General features: G+C 39.5%; 1 long non-coding RNA gene across 1 annotated transcript; it reads left to right on the top strand.

Annotated features, from left to right (window-relative positions):
- Positions 1–721: 721 nt before the first annotated feature.
- LOC136016016 (uncharacterized) lies at positions 722–17669 on the top strand. The gene is made up of 3 exons (XR_010613462.1): positions 722–806; positions 11993–12086; positions 17598–17669. It is a non-coding gene; the product is annotated as an uncharacterized LOC136016016 (long non-coding RNA).
- The last annotated feature ends 3252 nt before the right edge of the window (positions 17670–20921 follow it).

Below are 20921 nucleotides of genomic sequence, written 5' to 3' on the forward strand. Positions count from 1 at the left end.
GAGCAGGTATTAATTGTTCTGCACAGGTCAAATATATATCTTGTAATGCCAAATAGAAACATAATCCATAGTCAAAGCATGATATGTATGAAAATAGTAACTCACTTTTACATGAGTTTTTGTTGACCAACAGACTATAGGCTTTTCTCAGCTCATTCTTTGTTTCTTCATGGTTACAGGATCCACAGCAGATAAATTAAGATCATACCCACTTGGCCAGATTCTGGCCCAAGAAATCATACTTCCATATACTAGAATCTGTAACCAGCTGATTGTTTATTATAGTAAAACATGAATGCATCTAATTCCTTGCCCCAAGCTCATCTCAGATTCAAAGTACTTTAAGTCTCCGCACCCTGTTGGTTTTGCTGCTCACTAGATGTGTATTGGAATCTGGCTGACCAAGAAGTGCTGGGAATGTCTTCTTCTGAGAAGATATTTCATATGCTACAAAATAGTTTAGATTCAGCCAAGCTTCAGGAAAACACAAAATAGAGCTGACATTAGCTCGAAATCCAGGATCCATGCACCTTTAAACTTCTGGAGAAGTTCAGGCATGGAGCCTAACTTGGGCATTTTCTCAGCTGCTTCATAACAGCAAATTCATGCTGAAAGTGCCTCTGAGGAATTTCATGATGTGACTGATGGGCATCTTCTGAACTGTTCCTCCTCCTGCAGGTGATGCCACCAGCCTGATAGAGCATGAAACAGCCCTAGTGTTGTTCAACCCTCCCTTCACTGCTGTTTCCTCATGAATCCAAGTACTACCTCCACAAGGGCATCTTGTTGTCCACAGCAATTAAAAGGTATGTATGTAAGTGTGATACTGAGGAACCACTTGTGCAGACTGTTTCCTATCTTTCAGAACATTTTCAAAGTCTCTGTCCCAGTTATTAGAAGACAATGAAGCTTTACAGTTAGAAAAACTGTCTGAAAAGATGCAATGTTTGGCTTCTTTCCTCAGATCCAGAATGTACTATGTGTTCCTTGGATAGTGGACAACATGCTGGATAGTTCCAGATAAGGTATCCAATAACTTTATTTTGTGTCCCCACTTTTCTTGCCCTTGTTCCAGAGAAAATTGGAGAAGTGCCTGTGAAATAATTTTATTGTGAGGAGAGTTCTTATGAAAACGTCCTGTGCTATTTTTCATTGACCTCTAAAATGAACTCCCTAATTAAGTGCAAATGGGAAACGGACTTGGAGCAGGTTGTCTCTAATCTTGGACTAGACAGACACAGTAAAGTTTATGAACTTGATAGACCAAACCTGCCAAAAGTCAATTTTGCTTTTCTTCCACACACTGCACATAGAGTATCTATAACATGTTGCTGAAAATTATGAAAAAGGGGGATTCCTAAGACATCTGTTTGCACTGAAAGTTAAAAAAAGGAAAAGCAGATGCTATCCTAGATTATAAACATTTGCACATATTGATCTTTTATGCAGTAGCTTTTATCTTCTTCTTAAAGAATCTTTTCTTCTTACTGAGTTGCAGCATAATTTAAGAAATTGCACTCATATTAAAAAAAAATATGTTCCCTTGTACCACAGAACTTGTTTCTACTGAACTTACATGTAGGAAAACTTGGTTAACAGAGAAGCAGAAGAGACTAAACTTCATTTGGTAAACTGCAGTATGCAAATTTCAGTTCTTGCTGGAAGTGAACCCAAGTCTTATGATGAAGTTATAGGAAAATATGATTACGTTAGAAATAAGTATCTGTATGAATGCAGATACAGCTACCAGACATTTGCCACTTTAAAAACAATGGACAGAAATTTATGACACTGGCTCACATTGATGTGCCAAGACAAAAGGGAAATGATATAATAATAAAGAACCCACCATATGGGTTCACTCCTTCTGCATGGGTCTAAACAATGACAGTCCAGTATCAGACGACTTCTTGAAGTGTAAGGTTGCAAGTTTGACTTGAGAACACCCTAAGAGGTAGGGTAGGTAGCCCTATAGGTTGCCATGAGGTTCCCCTGGGTGCCTTGCACCCATGGCAGACACCACTCAAGTGGCCAGAGCTGGAGCCCCTGCAGCTCAGTCTCAGACAGTAGGGCATTAAAAGTAATGTAAAACAAGAAGACTCCAGAAACAACTTTGAATGCTAATATAATTGAAATACAGGCCATAGAATGAATTCAGATACTGTATGAGAATTTCCATGAGTATTTTTCCCAGACCTCTGGCTACTGCTATATGACTGCATTTCTGTTATTTCCCACGGCGGTGAAAACTAGTAGTAGCTCTTCCGGTATTGGTGTAAACCTGATGGAAGATCAGACTCAGACACAAGAGATTTATTCATCTGTTTTATCCAAAAGTATATAACAATCATAATCTGAAATGTGTTTTGTACCTATTCACATACATCCAAATGCTGTTAAGCAATACACACAGGAAGTCTCTTCACTATCCCTCGTAACACATCTGCTGCAAAGATCACCTTTCATCAGATAGGAACGCTTTCTTTATGAGTGACTAAGCTCCTTTGAAATCCTTTTTTATTTCCCAGGAATGTATTTTTCCCTAGAAAAAATTATACACTACCCTACAGGTCTCATTCTTAATAAGATCTTCATTTGGCTCCTTGACTTTATCCTTCATTAGTGACTTGTCAGGTTTCTAGGTAGTAAGAACACAGGGCCATTTTCCTCTTTGGGGTCTGCAAGGAGAGACAAGCTAGAAAGTAGAATTACAAATGTGTGAGGAAACTGATGCTCCTACCACTACAAGAGGCTGTTGTGGTAAATAACTGATTTACAACGTGTAATGTGACCAATGCAAGTGACATGAAAAAGAAGATCTGCAGTATTTTAAGACTAAGAAATAAGGCAAGAAATGTCAAGTGATGAGGTCTTTAGAGTACATTCTGGGGTTTGAATTTGCTCACACTTCTGCACTGCAGTGCATGTAAATGGTTGTATCTTTCTTTGCACTCAATCGTAAAGAAGCATCCAAACATGAATGCGTATTTTATGTGGCATATCTAAGGGCTGTGTGGGTGATTTCAGAGTGTTCTGAACACAAGGGGAGCAGGACTTCTTCTCTAACACAGATTTACTACCTGCCACTTGGCAAAAAAAAAGTAACTTTCCATTTTTAGCACTCTCTCTTGCAAACTACTGAATGGCCTCAATTCTCCTGATGCCTAGAACTTTGCACCACATGGCCCTAGCTAAGGTAATATGATGTGCATAAACCAAATGGTACCTCACAAGTATACAGATGGTACTTTCACTGAAAGTCAGTGGTGGCCACACACGTGCAGGCATGAGAAGATATTGCTGTAGAAGCTGCATATAGAAACTACATCTAAATTTTACTGTTCTACAAAACTGCTCCTTAAAGCTACTTTCAATAACAAATGTCATCATTTAGTCTAGCAGATCAAAACACCGCATGGAAGTCCATCTGTGCTGTTCAAAGCCCTCATGCTGCCAAACATCTTAAATCTAATCTAATTTGGTTTATGGGTACTTATTAGCACCTACATCTGGGTTACATCACTAAAATCTTTCTTAGGACATTGGCATTTCACCAGTAAGTCTATTTTAGCTTGGTTTGTCTTGACTTTGTCTTTCTTTTGGTTCTATCATGATCTTTCCCTCCAGATTCAATATAAAGGGGTTCCTGACATTTATGGAACAAACACCTGCTGAAGTCCCTTGGGATTTTGAGTCCAAGAAGAACAATAAGAAAGGTTTATTTTGAATGTAAGACTTGGTAAACTGATTTCTCGTAATAGACAGGAGTGCATCATGATTCTGAATTCGGGTTGTTTCCTGGAGACAGCCCTGAATGTCAGGTGTCATGAAAGCGTGAGAACACTTACTTAATAAACAGAGATCCCTGTGACAGTCTCTCCATTGATTTTTTCACCTCATAAATATGTCACTTTAACTCCATGCTCTTCTTGAGAAACTTTCCACCTACTCTGATGGAATGGAACTATCCTGGAAGTATTTAAAGACAGAGTTAGGCTTCCATTTAGGCTTTTTCTGGAGAGAAGAAATATTAATTTAAAAAATAAAAAAAAACCTAAAACAAGTTCCATTTTGGGCTCAGATATATAGGATCATCATGTCCCATCTTTATTTTGTCCTGAAGAGGCCAGCCCACGGTCAAATGCTGCCATGTGGGAGAGTTCAATCACAGTTTGGGCTTTCAGAGCTGCATATGCTTTGGCAAAAGAGTAAGAAGTGGAATAGAAGAGACTGGGAATCTATTGCAGGCTCTGTTACAGTTTTCCTGTGTCACTCTGTAGGCAGTCTTTTAGGTCCAGATTTTCAAAAGTCATCAATTAGATATTTGGCAAATTGATTCTGAAAAAGTGTTGGTTTGTACAACATCCAAATGCTAAAATTGCACACCCTTAGTTCATGGCTCTTACGGAATTCTTCAACATGCCCTATAAATACTGACTTCGAATACCAAATAAATATCTTCTTAATCATTTTTTATTAATATGATCTTTCCTTCACATCACAGTAAAGATAAACTTGATGCTGAATATGTAGACATTCTTCAGAGCAGGGATTACTGAATGACTTCCAAATAGGAAGGGCTGAACCTGTGAAACTGTTCGGTTTGGAGGGGAATGCTAATACAAAAGAAACACGATGAAGAATTTTAAGAACTCATATAAGGAACAAAGAATGTTGCTGCTTTTTGCACTTCTTTGTACTTCAAAAGGGCCAGTGGATCATGTCCTGGCAATGAGATGTACTACTGGGCTAAATGAACTTCTTGAATCCCACTGGGCAATTCCCACAGCAGACACGGAAATGTGATGTGTGATGCAGGCCAAACTAAGGTCCTGCAAATGTGTTCTCAGTCATTACTCATCTTATGGGAGTACAATGCACTCTTCAAGATTTGTAACGTGCTTGAGATTCTCTTGTACAGGGTGTGAAAAATCATAAGTGTGTGTGAGTGCATGCGTGTCTGCACATGCTTCTTTGAGAGGGTTTTAATTTATGGACAGAGACTTTTGCACACAAATAAACACAGTCATACATAGTTTCATGTCCCTTTGAATTAACCCATTTGGCCAGACTTCACTGGCATGGACTGGATTCATTCAGATAATGAGAGAGAAAAATAGAAGGATTAGTGAAGCAAAATAGAAAGAACAAATGATCTTAGGGAAGATGAAGGTGTCTGTACCCAGTCTGTAGAAAATGTATTTTAAATGCCAGATTTTGCTCCAGTATCTACCTAGCACAACTCACAACACAGTTCTAATCACAGCAGTATCTATGGACTCAGTGCCATGTGATGTGGAAGCTTGCACACCCTAACAAGTGGTCCCCTGGGCACCTATTTTCTCTTTTCTTTGCTTTTTCAGTACTGTCAGCACAGCAGTTATGCTCAAGATTATGTGTCGTGTTGAGTTACAGCTTGATCATGTCACATTTCTGACATACCTTGACGTTGGGTTCAAATTCAGTGATCTTCTATGGAAAATCAAAGTTATAAAATGAGGTCCTTTACATGTGAGTAAACACAATAAATAGAGGATATTTATTAAAAAATGGGAATGTAAAGTTAGTTTAAATATTGCCATCATGGGAGTTTTACCCTGTGTTTAAACAGCACTTGACAAAGCCGTTTCTATACTTAAAACAAGCTCTTAGCAAATGAGGCAATATTTCATCAGGGTTAATTTATCATCATATTCAGTCTGATTGAGTTTAGTAAAGAGATAAATACAGAGTCTAATTGTTCAAATATTAACCAGCCGGTACACAGGCAACCTTTTCATTGCTGCTTCAATAGCAAAAATGTGACTCTTTTTCCACACAGAATATCAGAGCAGCTCACAGAAACGGTGTCACAAAAGCCAGCTTACTGACTGCTTGCCAAGAGAATTCACCCTAACCCCTAAGAGTTTTTGGTCCCCATGCTGCTGGTGTCAGCAAGCTGTGGAAAAGGATCAAAAGGAAGACATGCACCTAGAAATTGGAAATGGACTTTAAAATCCTCAGTTGGTAGCTGGTGAAGACCAGACCTGCCATCAGATACATGCCGATATGAAAGCTGTCTCACCTTTGTTTTCACCTGAAGCTTTTCCTTTATATTAATTAAATGCACAGATTCAAGCAATAAAAAAACAGAGTTGAAAAGCGATGCTTGAACCTTACTCAGAAACTTACAGAATTTCTTCTGTGTCCTTTCCCCCAGATTTAATAAATTCTCTGCCTCCTAAGCACAGGGAAGTTCAACTTTGCTGATCCTGATTTTAACACTGTAACCTTCAGCCCACTCAGTTGGGCTCCTGCTAGCTTCAGCAGCTCCAGTGATGTATTCTTAAAAGCCATCTTTGATATGCGCTAATCTGTTAACCTCTCCTTTCTCCTCCTAGTGGCTGTTACAGTAAGAGAAGCTAAGAGTAAGGACAGTAATTTTTAAGGGAAACTGTGTTCTTGGTTTCACTTGTTGGTGTGTGAAGTCTTGGGAGTGTTGGAGTGTGACCAGCTTGATTTCCAAGTACACAGAGCAGCTGCCAAGATCTGAGTGGACTTTATCAGGGAGAAGGCTCAGTTCTCTGCCTGTGTCTGACTAGTCCAATGGGCTTTTCTCTAGCCCACATCAGGATCTGCAATCATTTATAGAGCTGTTCAGGAAATTTAATTTCTTTCTCTCTGGGAAAAAAAACAAACAAACAAACAAACAAAAAAACAAACAAACAAACAAAAAAAACCCCAAAAAAAACTAAACAAAAAAACACCACAAACCAGACTTTATTTTATTTCAGTAAAATCATTCACAGTCAAAGAACAGAAAACATCACCTATTAAATCCTGCTGTTTGAATTACTGAAAACAAAACAAAAACCTCCAGAAAAGTAAACCCATTTTCACTTAGTAGGGACCTCAAGTACTCCGCCTAGGACTGAGTTTGTCTCAAAGTTCCTTTTTACCAAAAATTTTCAGCTAACTCTTAATGACCAGGGCCTTGGACCTACTGTTGAAGGCAACAGGAGATCTGGAACAGGATCAGCCCTGCAGTGATCAAAATTAGGATTTCTCTAGATGATCTTTTGTGTAGGAATACCCTACACTAAAGCTACAGAAGAGAACTGCAATAGAGCATAATACAGAATTCATCCAGAAGACTGAATAGCAGGCAGGAGATTGTCTCAGTGTAGGCATCTGCACATTAATGGTGATCCAGCTAAAACAAAGCTTACAAAAAAAACCCTTTCCTGTTACATCCTCTTTTTGGTTTCAGACAATGCAGATAAAGATGTGATACCTGTTCCTTTCCACAGCACTCGGGACAAACAGTACCCACCTTCCCCAGAGGTCTCATGCATCACTATTGACCTGTTCCTCTTAAACCACTAATCCGTGACTACTTCTGAATGAAATAGAATATTAAAAGAGATTTCCTCCTGAGTCCAGTAAAGAGCTTGAAATTCTTCCAACTCTACTAGCCTGCTAATCCTTAAATTATAGCTGTTTTTTTAATCTGGTCTAAGTGTGTGTCTCTGCTCTTAGTCACTGACAGACATGCCTTAATTTTGGTGACTGTTATCCTGGAATTCCCTCAGCTGTACAGTGAAGGATAAGCTACATTGCTAAGCTCATCATATGGCCACCATAAAGAAGAAAAAGAAAACTGACTTAGATTGGAAAAAATGGGTTCTTAAGAACAGTTCTCTAGGTTGGCTCTGCAAAAAGACATTCCAAAAACTTAGACTTCAAGTGGCAATAGTTCTTTGAGTCTTTTAGAAGCTATTGGCCTTGGAGCTTTATTTACGCTCAAACTTACTGCCTGGATTTTGCAAGCTTAATGATCTGCCTGTGGCTTGCATGGCCAATACTGGAAGCCAGCAGGCATTCAGTCCATTGGAAAATTGGGCCCGTTATCTAAATCCAGCCCACAGAAATCTAATCTTAGCCAGGAGTTTGTACCATTTGTCAGCACACAACTCTTCCTTCTCCCCTCAGAGGTTTTCCAGATTGCTTGTATCGCGTTTCATTGGGTACTCCTCTTATTTTCTGAGTAGCCTTATGCCTTTTTTTGGTTGGTTGTTTTTGTTTTTGGACAGCTCTGTCAAGAGATTTCATAAGGTAACTTCATTAAACTTAAGGAAGTTACCACACTGACAGTTTGCAGTGTGTTGTGAAAGGTGTAGTGACTTGGAAATTCTGACTCGTTGTCAAAATGAAATGTGCTAGTGCTGTGTGTAAAAACCCACTGGCCCCTCAGGGAAAACAGTGAAAATATTCAGCAAAGACACAAGCCTGCCTTTGTGTTGTGTGTTTTCTATTTCTCCTCTTCTATCTTTTTGTTGCAGAGGCCCTCTGATAGAAAATTTAGGCATTGGGTTTTTATTTCCTTGGTAAAGCAGGGCACAGAACTTGTTGCAGTAGCAAATCAGACAAACATGGGAGTGTAACAACTGATAACAGTTAAACTATCATTTGCAAGGTGTCTGAAGTGTCTAAAGGAGTTGCGTTGCACAGCAGCCTTCTATGCAGAGTCCAAACATTGGTCTCACACTGACTCACAGCAGAGCCATAATGTGCTCCTAGCAATTCCCAGGATGTTTGGAACTAAAGAACATATGTGCTAGAGCAAGTTCTCCAAGGACCTACATGTATGAAAACGTTCACTACCACTGAACCTGTTGTAAGAGGTTTCTATATCAAGTGATTTGCTTGATCTACAAGTGATTATATTAATTCCTACAGCTTCCAAGCATGTTGCAAGGGAATGCAAATCGCCTTTTACAAGCCAGTGAAACTGGAAGAGAGGCAGTGGAATCATCTTGCCTGTCCCATGTTCATCACCACCGCTGTGGAACAGGAGTAGTTGTTGGTGTACTGCTTGCTCTTCGGCGCTTCTGATGCCGAGATGAAAGACGTTTTTCATAAAGGGCTTGCCTTTTCCTGTACATGATTCCATGAATCCGAACAATGCACAAGGCCTTGTGTAAGACTGAACTCCATCTGAGTGTGCCTGAAAGGTATAAACACCACCAAGCTCCAGGTGTTCCCCAAGGAGGTAGTTACTTCCTCTCTTCCAGTTTCATGGTAGATTTCCCCATACAAGATCCATGGTGTTGATCTTTGTGATAAGTGGTTTAGGAGGGACCACACATAGTTCTTCAGAGGACCATGTCTCACCTTTACTTGTACATTAAGCCTTTAAGAACAAGCTGAGAGACCTCCTGGCTAAAGAAACGAGATGCTGCATAAGCTTATTTCTCTCTCTTCCTGTCACATTGCTATTTTGTAAGAAGACTGATCCATGCCGTCAAAGAGCAGGAAAATCCAGACTTCACTGAAGCTAATGGTAAAGCATTCGTTTTTAACAAACCAGGGTTCCTCTGTTCAGTTTCTACCTAAGTGTATGTGGCACACTGGAATTTCATGCTGCACTTTGAAGGGAGAAAATCCTTCCTACCTGCAGCGGCTGATCAGGTTGGATCCCGAAGAAGGGTTTGCTCACTTGACTTCTTTCTGAAAAGTCGCCATCCTTTTCCCTTACTTATATTAGACAAGACCTCATTTATTTATGTTCAGTCTCATTTGCTCTCACGGCAGCTCTCTGGATGTGGGGATGGTGCTGACTGCACCATGAGTGAAGTGTCGGTCCATGCATTTTAGCTCACATATGCCTCTGATGGATGATCCACCATTAAATAAGGAGTCCATGCCGACTCTTGAGAAAGAGATTAACAGGTAAAAGTTAAAGATGTCTGTGTCTGGCAACACTTTCACTGCTGCGCCATTGACAGTAACACAGACAAACAGCAGCACAAAACCTTCAGCAATAAGGCAGCGTATTTTATGAAGGAGGAAGAACAAACCACACAAACATAACAGCAGACCTTTAAAAGGCTGCATTGTGCAAGCCATTTTCTGCACTCAAAATGCTTTCTCCTTTCAATTTTTCATTGTCTCTCAATTTGTACTCATTGTTCTTAACAAATAAAGAAGAAATGCCAACAACGTTGCGTTAGTTTAAGTTAAAACCAGTACAAGGTCAAAGCCAAATAAGCTTGTTTGGTAGATACGAATTCGTCCTTTTGGTTTTTTTTTTTTTTTTTTAATTATTAAACCACTTATCCTGTATTGATACAGCAAGAGGCTAATGCTATAACCATCTGGGAGCAGATCGTATGTACCCCATGGGGGTGCCTCAGGCCCTGCAGCCATGCCAAGCCCCGGGGGGAAAACGGAGCTTTCTGTCAGTTGCTGCTAATCCACTAGAGGCCATTGTGACACAGAGTAAAGGGAGCCTGGCAGAGCATTTCACACCAGTGCTGCTCAACCATCCTTTTTGTCCCATTCAAAATGATGAGCTAAGGACTTTAGTTAGTAGATATTCAAGGGGCAGTGGAGTGGAGAAGTGATTCCTCTGGATGTTGCGAAATTTCCCATGTATTACAGAGGAAATTCTGCTAGGAAGAAGCACGGATTTGTGCATGTAGTTCATGTTTCAGCAATACAGAATGTATCTTGTGGCATTTTGAACAGGACTTGTGGTACTGTGCAATTATTTGCAGTCTAGAAGGAAACATCCTAATGATTTCTTTTCCTATTTACAGCATTTTCAAAAAGCAACTGCCCAAGGGCTGTTGAGGAAATACTGTGATGGCGGTTAGAAGTTAATTAGCCTGCACTCATCCATGAAAATGGGAGAAGAAAGAGGTGATTTTTGAAGGAAAATTGTGTTTCTGCTGGGGCAGATGATGAGCTATCAGGAAACTTCAATTTGCTAGTGATGCAACTGGGGAAAGGGAGAAAAAGAATCAAATAAGGGCAAATACAACTGTCAGGAGGATAACACAACAGTGAGAAAAGAAGGAAGAGATATCCAAAGGGGCAAGGCTCCTGGCCACACAAGCCTGTACATCTGAAGGCAGTGTGATCATTTCTAACAACTCCTAAGCTTGCCATCAGAGGAAAGATCTGATTTCATTTGTCACTTGTCATTTCCATTTACCTGTGCAGCTACCTGAAGGTACATCAATAGTATTTGATGAAATGATGTAAAGAGGTCAACCAAGTCTGGTCTTCAGTTGAAGAGAAACCCTGCAGAACTGGCTAATTAGTATTAGTGAGATAATTCTTCATCTCTTTCTTGTTATGTACTATACAATATACATCACACAAAAATTTGAATATATATATATATACACATACATGAAGATACTATTTCAGAACTCAGTATAGGAACATTTAACATCTGCATGGAAAAGAAACACCAAAGGTCTGAGATAATGCAGTGTCATCATGTCAAACAGATTGTTTCTTGTGGATGCAATATTGTAACCTTTCTCATGTTGGGATTTAGGGATCAGCAAACTAATGAGCCTTTCTCTGATCTTCCTGATACTGGGATACATCAGGAACAATTCCACTGACGCCAACCAACTTGACAGTTACCCAAGTTGTGGTATGTGCAGGATCAGGCTCCCCATCTCAGGGGAAACATGAACGTTGCCTCTCTTACCTTTTACCTGAAACACCAGGAAACACATTCATGTGTGGAAAATACTTCTCTGGAAAACAGGACAGCTTCTTCCTTCTCTGAAGGGACTGATCCCACCTGTTTCTAAGGCAGTGGCTGCTCATTGTGTGAGGGTGTTGGGGAACTTGGTCAGAGAGTGGCTGTCAGCATGGAGTCTAAAATTGAGGAAAGGAGGAAACACTGATTTATTGCCCAAAAAGCAAATCTTTTATTTAAGAAACAGAAAGTTTGCACACACATGTTTTCAGACAAGAGTTTTTCAAGAGGTATGTGAGAGACAGAGAGCAGAAAAGCAGAGAGCAGGATTTTTTAAACAGAAATACATTCACTTAATGAATAAAGCATCAAACCTGCACTGCAAACCCTGTGTTTTTAAAGGTTTAGAAAGCTCATATAATATGAATCCAGCCATATAATCCTGTGTTCAAAAATGTGAAATAATAATAACAGTGTAACCTCATCCTCTGTATTTCCTCATTTCCTTAGGGCCACGGTTTCAAAAGGTCTTAAAAAACATAGCAACAATACATTCCAACACTTCCCTCTGATTATGGGAAAGCACCCTGCCCTCCAAGCCTAGGTAAGTGTTGACGTGCTCAGTACCTCCAACCTTTTCCTCTATGAGCAGTTAGAGGAATGGGTCACACGTGTGTGTGGTAGGGGTCAGGTCTTTATTTCAGCTTTTGGGCCTGGCCCAGCAAGCATTTAATATTAGGCTTGGGGTTTTGTTATCTGAAGAAGTTTCATGGGTTTTCACTGAAATACTGTGTCATGCGTAGCACTGCTACCAATGAGATTCTGGGGAATTGAGCTCCCTCTGCAAACGTAGATATTAATCTGCATTTACAGGAGAGCGCGTTTCCTTCCCGAGTAAAAACGCATTCCCCCAAGTTGGTCTTTTAAATGACCTGTGAGGCCCTCATCCTGCGATAACACCACCCTGCCTTCCCCAGGCAGATTCCTCTATCTGCACGGCAGCCTCGGACTCTTTCTGGGGTTGTGCACGACCTCAGGGACCTATCAGCATGAAGCTTGCTGGAAGATGGATGGCTCCAAAAAAAAGTGAGGGAAGAGTCAGACTTGATTGGAAATGTTTAGCAACTTCTCTTGGGAAAGCTGGAAAAAGCCTGAATAACTGACAGGAACAGGAGCAGGCATGGACAGATCTCTAATGCAAACCCTGGCTAAATTCGAATAGTCCTGTGGACGTCAGTAAACTGCAAAGAAAACGCTGTCTTTTAATAGTGATTGTGAGCATTTCTACGTGTGCTGAATATTTAATTTGAGATTCTTGGGTAAATTTATAGGTATTTACTTGTTTCAGTGCATGGGTAAACTGCGGTATTATGGAGGATTTGGCAGCTGATCCTCTGCAGATAACAGCTGCAGATCTGGATCCATAACCTAGGAATCCTGATCACTAGATAACTGCTTCACAGTGCATCCAGAGCATAAAAAAACAAACCAATAAATCACCTCTCTTTAAACAATATGAACTAAATTGCAGTGGTTGTTTGGCTGTTTTGCTTTTTTTTTTTTTTTTGAAGGTATTTGGATCTGGTTTTCTCTTGATTTTGAATCTTCTAGGACAAAATGAACTCTTCTCTAGTGCTACCATAGTCTAGCTGTGGGAAACCAATTTACTTGGATCCATTCCTTGATTTGAAAATAAGGGATGAGAAATTGTTTTGAATGGTTTTTTCACCAACTGACTTTAGTTCAGGTAAACCCTCTGAGAGACTGGCTATGTTTGTGATTTTGTAATAAATATTCAACTACTACCAGAACAGCCCCTCCTCAGCGGGGACAAAGCCACACCATCCCCACATTCTGGTGACTGCAGCAGCACATGTTAGGACAGAAATGCTTCAGTCTTGAGCGTAGCTACTTCCCTATTTTTTTTAATTGTCTCTTCGTGCCAAGAATATTTGCCTTTCTTCTTCTTCTTCTTTTACACACATGAAACAGAGTTCTCCATTACATTGAGCTTCAAATCTGCATTTTCCAGTGCCTGGAGAAGATTTGTTCTCAGCCCACGCTGTAGCTCTCTTGGGTAAAGTTTTTAGTACACAGTGAGGAGTGCATCACGCTTCAGCCATAACTGGAATGTGCACAGCTTTGTGAAGTTTCTCAGAATGACTCAAAGAGTGGAAGCAAATAAAAAACCACAGAGATATTTGTATCTTAAATGTGCTTCAAGTAACTGCATTATTACCACAGCACCTCCTAGGCTTCCCGTTTTTGCAGATTGCACATTGTCACCACTTCCTAAATAGCTGTGTTTATTTATTGAAACTCAAGGGGTTTATTTAACACCTCACATAGAAAACACTTCTCCTTATCCAAGTCATTTAGGCCAACATCTCCAAAGTTTGGTGCCTGTAGCAACCCACCTTAATCCTTATTTAAACATGCATGCAAGTAGCTTTATTTTTAAGCAATATGAAGCATTTCTGGAAGCCATACTTCTCATTTCTTTGGTTGCCTGGCTTTGAAATTAGGACCCAGCTCGCCAGTGCATTAAAAGCCCAGGTGATATAAGGGTCCCGAGTTATGTCAGGGCCTGCAGCCAGAGCACTCATATAACTTTATAAGTGAAACGTAACCTTGAGTGAAGTGCTGGACTTGAGGCTATTGCCTGTGACTGGCACACATGGAGTTGAGGTGAGATTCCAGTAGAAATGAAAGCTATGTGGTCGTGTCTCACTGGGAATGGGGGATTCAGGGTATAATTGCCATAACCCTTTTCCAGAATCCCAGCACTGTCACTTAGATTCAGAAATGTTAATGTGAACATCATCATGTGCTCAGTCATTAAATTCCATAGTCAGTGAAGGGAAATGTTTTGGGAGAAGCTAGGAGCTAATTGGAAATATTCTGTAAGAAATACCAGAGATCTCTTCCCTTACAAAAGGAGAATGCATTAAAATTACTTTTTGTTTGTGACAGACCACACACTTGCTCCCGTCATACTGGATGCGATGTAACTGGGTTGGAGGCTGTAGGGCTAGGTCCAGCAGAGCTAAAAATGTGCCTCAGGAGGCTGATGGCTGCTGTGTCAGAGAACCACAGCAGCACTTCTGGTATGGGCAATGAACAGCAGTGAGCTGGGGAAGTGGCAAGTTTTAGATTGTAATTTTGCAGGTTTAAGCCCCTGCCAAGTCCATAGTGTCAGCCAAAACCACAACATTGCAAAATGTGCCTTAACAGCAAGCCGAAAAATCAATATGCCTTCCTTATTTTCCTGGAGCATGACAGAAAGCCCATATAGTCAATAGCTGTCTTAGTGCCAGTCTAAGTGGGCACTGTATAAAATCCTGGTGGACAAAAATTAACAGAGGGAAAATAAGGAATCCACTTGCACCCAAAGGACACCTTTATTATAGGAGCTCTTCTGTGAAGGAAGCAGATGGTGTTTATGCCATGTAAATACATAAAGTAGTCGTGCACGTAAGACATCAGTAGCAGTGCATTTTAAGGACTACCTACCTAAGTTCATTTCTGCGTAGTAGATCAAGTAAGGAAATGCTGAACTGTAAAACTCTGCTAATTTACAAAAGGGCCCAACAGTAGGTAAAAGCATGGCAAATTAAGAGAGACTGGATTGACAGCACTGTATAAATCTTGGTTGGCAACTGTGCTTAGATGGTCAAGATCCTAAGAACACTTATGTAATAAAACTGTGCTCAAGGAAATATTTGCAGATTGAAGGGAAATGATAAGAAAGCAAATTATTTACACAATTTTATTCAGCTATCTATAATTGTGGTTTATAATGAAAATAGGAGGCCAGATCTGATCTCTAAATGAGCACAGCTCCTCAGATCTGGCTTGTAATTTGCAAATAATTTATCTGAAGATAAATGACAATGTATAACATTACTCATTGTTTGCATGGATTGATGTTAGTTCATGTATATACACTTTCTCGCACTTTCACACATACAATGATGGAAGTTCAGCAGACGAAACCAAAAATACAGTCTCTCGAGTCAGACTGTTTCTACCACTGTGTTACTGAAATTTCTAATCATCATCTCATGACAATAGTTTCAAGGGATTTATGACAAAGCAGCAAAGAATACACTTTTCTGTAATTTACTATTTCCTGTAATTCATCATGCCATTTTTTCCCAAAATCACTTTGACTTTTTTTGGGAGTATCATATATCACAGTCCTACTGCTAGTGACCCTTTTTCAACTGATATTCTCCTGCTTTTGTGCGTTGTTTATTAATAGCTATTTCATTGCAAAGACAACTGTGAAACTGAAAGGCAAAGCAAGAAACAATGTGATAGGGTAAGACAGTTGACTAGAAAGTACGCCTGCAGGGCTTTCTTGGTTACCAAAACAAAACATAACTTGAAACTTCAGTATTACTCATCGAGTACATGAAGTTCTGTAGTCTGGGCTTCACAAAAGGTCAAACTAGATCCATTCTTTTTGTATGGTATCTACTCAAATCTATCGAAACCACTGGCAAATGTTAAGGGTAGCCACACCAAGTACATTAGGAATGGATTCGTCTTTGAGAACCATAACTAATGATGTTAAAGTAAAATGAAAATAATAGTGGCAACATCAAGGAGGAAATGCAAAGTAAGATATAACATAAGGGCTGGCTAAGGTTGGAGTCAGCAGTAACTGCTTCACCTGTGAAGCTGAGAGAAGTGACACAAGCTCTCACTCTTTGAGTGGTTTATTTACTAAGCTAGAAGATAAGAAATAATCATTTATTTGGATAGGGTTGCTAGACATAAATAAAAAGCATACCACAATTTTGTAAGGACAGGAATTACTGTTCTTCTACAGAGGAAAATATGAACATATTTAAGGCAGTATTCCAGAGTTTTTGTATGCTCACCAGTGGGTTTTGATATGCATTAATACCTTTACAACTAAGCCACTTGAATCCAAGGACAAGAAAAGACAAATTAAGGTGCATATCTTTTTGAAAGCTACACTTTTGTAATCTAGTTATGTACACTTGGAATGATCTTTCAGGATCCCCAGCAATTATGTGAGGAATGGCTGTAATTTTTTTTATTGTGGAAGAAGATGATCAAATAATGAAGGAGCTGGCTGGGAGCTGGAAATTTTTCATTCAGCTTCCAGCACTGACACACTCTTCCTGTATGACCCTGGCTAAGTCACGCAATCTCTTCGTCACCCAGTTCCTCATCTGAGCCTTAAGTATGTGAAAAAAATGAAGGATTTTTGATTATTTATCTCTCTGAAAAAGCATCTCTAATGTCACACCTCCCGAGGGCACCCTGATCCACAGCACAGACATTAACATTTCTTTGTGAACCGCACGTTAAATTGCAACCTGATTAACCAGATTCACCCACAAAAGTTTTTAGCAATTTGTATGCACCAACAAGGAACTGGTGTAGTCCTGATCTCCCATTCAACGGGCTCATGTTCCCCTGGTAGGCAGTAGCAACCTAATGGAAGTTTTACTGCTTATATTCCTGGTTTTATGAAGAGAAAATTAGTCTTAATTCAAGCAGTTCTAGGAAAAGGGAAGTGTTGTCAGGCGTGTAGTAATTACACAGCTAGTCAGAGATAAGTGTTGGGGCACGGTATTCTGCTAGGTGAGAAAATACTGTGGCAGAAATTACAGCAGAAGCCCTTACCCAGCTTTACAGCTCCTCGCAAATGTATTTACAAAGCATACTGGAGCTATGCCACACAATGTCTTCTCTTTGCCCCTGTTAAAATGTGGAGAATAAAACCAACAGCTGGAGGAGCAATACAAACCTTCCTTGGAGTCACCTTGCTTTAAGTGTGACTCCACATTTTAAGGAACAGCTGGAATAGAACCAAAAATAGCAAAGGCCTCAACTGAAGATGATGCTTGGAAGTACTAGCACAATTTCTGAGACACGGAGACTTTCGTCCTTTATTGTCACAGTTTCCTTTTACATGTCTCATGCGATAGTAGACACATAGACAGTCACTTCAGGTTTGATGAGAACCATGAAACAAAAATCAAAAGTAAACCACTGGATTTCAAGTGTTGTTCCAGCCCTTTTTCTGTATTAAAGGTCAAGAACTGATTTTTCTCTATTTTTCATGTCTTCACAGGTATCCAAGCTGCACTGGCTCAAAAGAGACTCTTCTCCAGGATTATGTGACCAACGCACAGCGAGCATTTTTGCTTTTCTTTGTTGTTTAATTTGTGGAATTGCCTGAAGTAAGATCACAGTTTTCTCACAATTACTTTGTGCTTTTTTCAGGGAGCTGAATCTGACTCATTGTACCAGAAGGCAGATAATTGTTGGCACCCCTAAATGGCTCATGAAGGCCTTGAAGAGGCATCTGGCTAAGTTGTGAAGGGCAGTTGATATTCTGTCATGTAAGAGCTTCCAACTGAAAGTACTGGTTTTGTAAGCTTTTTCCATGTCCTTGGAACTTCAAGGGGTAAACACATTCATTTCCTTTCATTTTGCATCTGATAGCTTTTAAACATAGATAGATAGTGTCAAATCTTTCCAACACTGATACCTATGGCAAAACTCCCTCTGACTTCCATGAGACAGGGATTTGGCCCATAAGAATTAGTGTCTGGGGAGGATGCATTGAAATAAACGGTGATTGTCAAAGCACATTGGAATTTAGAACACATTTGTTGCAAAGATAGAAGCTCAATGGGGTATGTGATTGTCAGAGTCAATTTTATTTTCCTTTACTACACATATGCACATACTTGAACCTTGTCATGCTGCAAAGCGAAATACCTCATTAGATTTCACTAGGGTATCTTCAGAGATGTTTATACACTACAGTCAATAAAGATATGTTTTGTTTAATAAATGAAATTCTGGAATAGTCTGTTCTATCAGGAAATCGAAGGAAGTGCATTTATCCCTGGTAAAGATGAGGCTCTAATTTAGAGGGTGCAGAAAGCCTGCAATGTATATTATTTTTCAGATAGTTGAAAGATTTATAGTGGTAAATGTATCCCTTTTCAGTCAGATCATATTATCTGCAACAAAGCAAATGTTACAAATACAAACAAGAGTAAACCCAGAGCATTCCTACATTCTGTATTTTCAATTATGATTGTAACATAAATGAATCACTTGTTCCTTTTTCATTTGGAAACAGTTTTACTTCCCTTTTCCCCACTGGACATATAATTTTGATTTATAAACACAGCAATCTGGAGCAAAGGGAAGTTTTAAGCACAGTACATACTCCTGCTGAGGCCTAGTTTTATTTTGCTTAGAATTTTTATCTTTATTTCTTAACATTTTCAGATTGATTTTAGATTTCTACTTTGGAGATGAAAAACATGGTTGCAGATGACATATTTTGCCCATTTCAAATTCACACAGGCCTAAGATTTCTCCTTGCACCCAAGGCCTCATTTTATAAACATGGTGAAGAGTTCTTGCAGTTAAAATGTGCTTTTAACTGGGATAAACCTGTCTCCCCATGTTAAGACTTATAAATCTTCTCCACGGTGCTATTTACAATCCAGCTACTGCACGCTTACTTTATTGACTATGAATGAATAAGTCAGTTTTTCACATCACCCCATTTTCTTTGCTGATGTTTTGATTTGGTGTCTATCCAAAAGTCTCTGATCATAGACACATGATTATAAAACCATCTCTCGCACTGAAAACTATTCAAGAAACAAGCAATGGAATTAACTTATTTTAGATATTGTTTTACACTGCACATTTGAACTTGGGGATATACATTTTTCACGGGGCTCAGTTCTGCTGGGCAGAACACTCTGATAAGACTGCAGAAGCCAAGAAATTAAATGAAGAGCTTTTTTATCATCATTCACTACTTGACTTGAGTTTCTGCAACACAGAATCTATGTCTTTAACTCAGCTAGGGCTCTTTGGGTAGATGCAGGTGTCTCTACCGTTTAAAGATTTCTAAATCCTTGAAGAGAGCTTCATAGGTTTGTTTGGAAAAATTGGGATTCTTTCGTTTGGTTGGTTGGTTCGTTTGGTTTGATTTTGTATTGCACCACTCAGATGGAATCTTGTGGAAGTGCAAGAGGGGAAAGGCTTGGCTATCAGAGATTTACATGAGGATTTTTTTCCATTCTCTAAGAATCTAGGATATCCAGAAAAGTATTTTCATTCACAACTTAAGCTTGAATTTGGAAAACATTGTGTATAAAGGCTGTGGGAGATCCCTAGAACTACTGGCACACATTTTATATACTTATATATATAAATACATATATATATAAATATATATATAAATATGTATATATTCATTAGAGACAGGCTGTGTTCTCAGCAATAGCATCTGCAATTCTTTCCTTCCCATTACTGGAGGCATAAAGGAACTGACATGAGAACTTCTAGATCTGGATCTACTCCTTTCCTTTGAATCCTGAGTGGAATTCAAAACTAGAGGGAGCTGGCAGAGTGCAGGCAGCTTCTAGTGATGGAAATAACACAAAGACTAGCCTTGGAAGGCAGCTGATCTCAAAGGAAAGGAGCCACTGAGACGTGAGCATAATAGAAATTAAACTCCATTGAAGCCTTTGCTCATTTTCAAAGCTCAGATCCTAATCTTATCCCACATGTCATCCAGATGTGAAAGTCCACTGCAGTGAGACACTTGACAAGTCCCCTTGTAGGGCAGGTATAACACAGCTTGTAAATTGAGACTTATAGAAGGACCTTGTAATCAGAAGAGGACAAGTGTCCTTTTTAATTTTAGAGCTCAGGAGACAGCTGAAGAGAATGTGGCATACGGAGAGACCAGCAGATGAGCTGTCTTGGAAGAGCTCGTTTTCATTACCCTTGATCTTGCAAAGATCTATGGTAGCAATATTGCCTATTCCAAACAACATGTCTTTTTGCTTATACTAAGTCCTGGGCATCCAAAAAGGTTGCATTATGTCTCCTGAAACCAACTCCCATGTTTTATTATCTGGAACAGAAGAGTACCATGCCTGCCCACATTATTCTTCAATCTTATTCCACAGGAATCAGATATTTTGTCATGCACTGACATGTGTGCCTGGCAATTGTATCTTAATTATATTAAGCCCTTCATAGCATACTTGGAAAAGAAATCAGTGTCTTTATCAGTCACTAACACCCAGGCAATATTTCAGTATACACAGCTTGCTCAAGTTTCAGTGGTAGCAGTTAAGGTGTCAAGGAATTGGACCGAATTCGCAATTTAATTTCAATAAGAGACATTTAAAGGTAACACAGGACTGACTCAAGCTGGTGATACTGGTGATTTTATGTTCTTTTGTCTTTGCCATTTCCCCTCTTTTCCTTTACTGGAATAAAACATGGAAGAGAGAATCTGTTGGGATATTGTGCTGATCAGCCGCTCAATGGCACCCTTGTTAAGGCTTTTATCTTCCCTCTGTGGTTTGACTTCTACTCATCTAACTCTAGCCCTTTTCCTTAATTG

Source organism: Lathamus discolor, chromosome 5 (genome assembly GCF_037157495.1).
Source record: "Lathamus discolor isolate bLatDis1 chromosome 5, bLatDis1.hap1, whole genome shotgun sequence".
In the NCBI taxonomy this organism is placed as follows: Eukaryota; Metazoa; Chordata; class Aves; order Psittaciformes; family Psittacidae; genus Lathamus; species Lathamus discolor.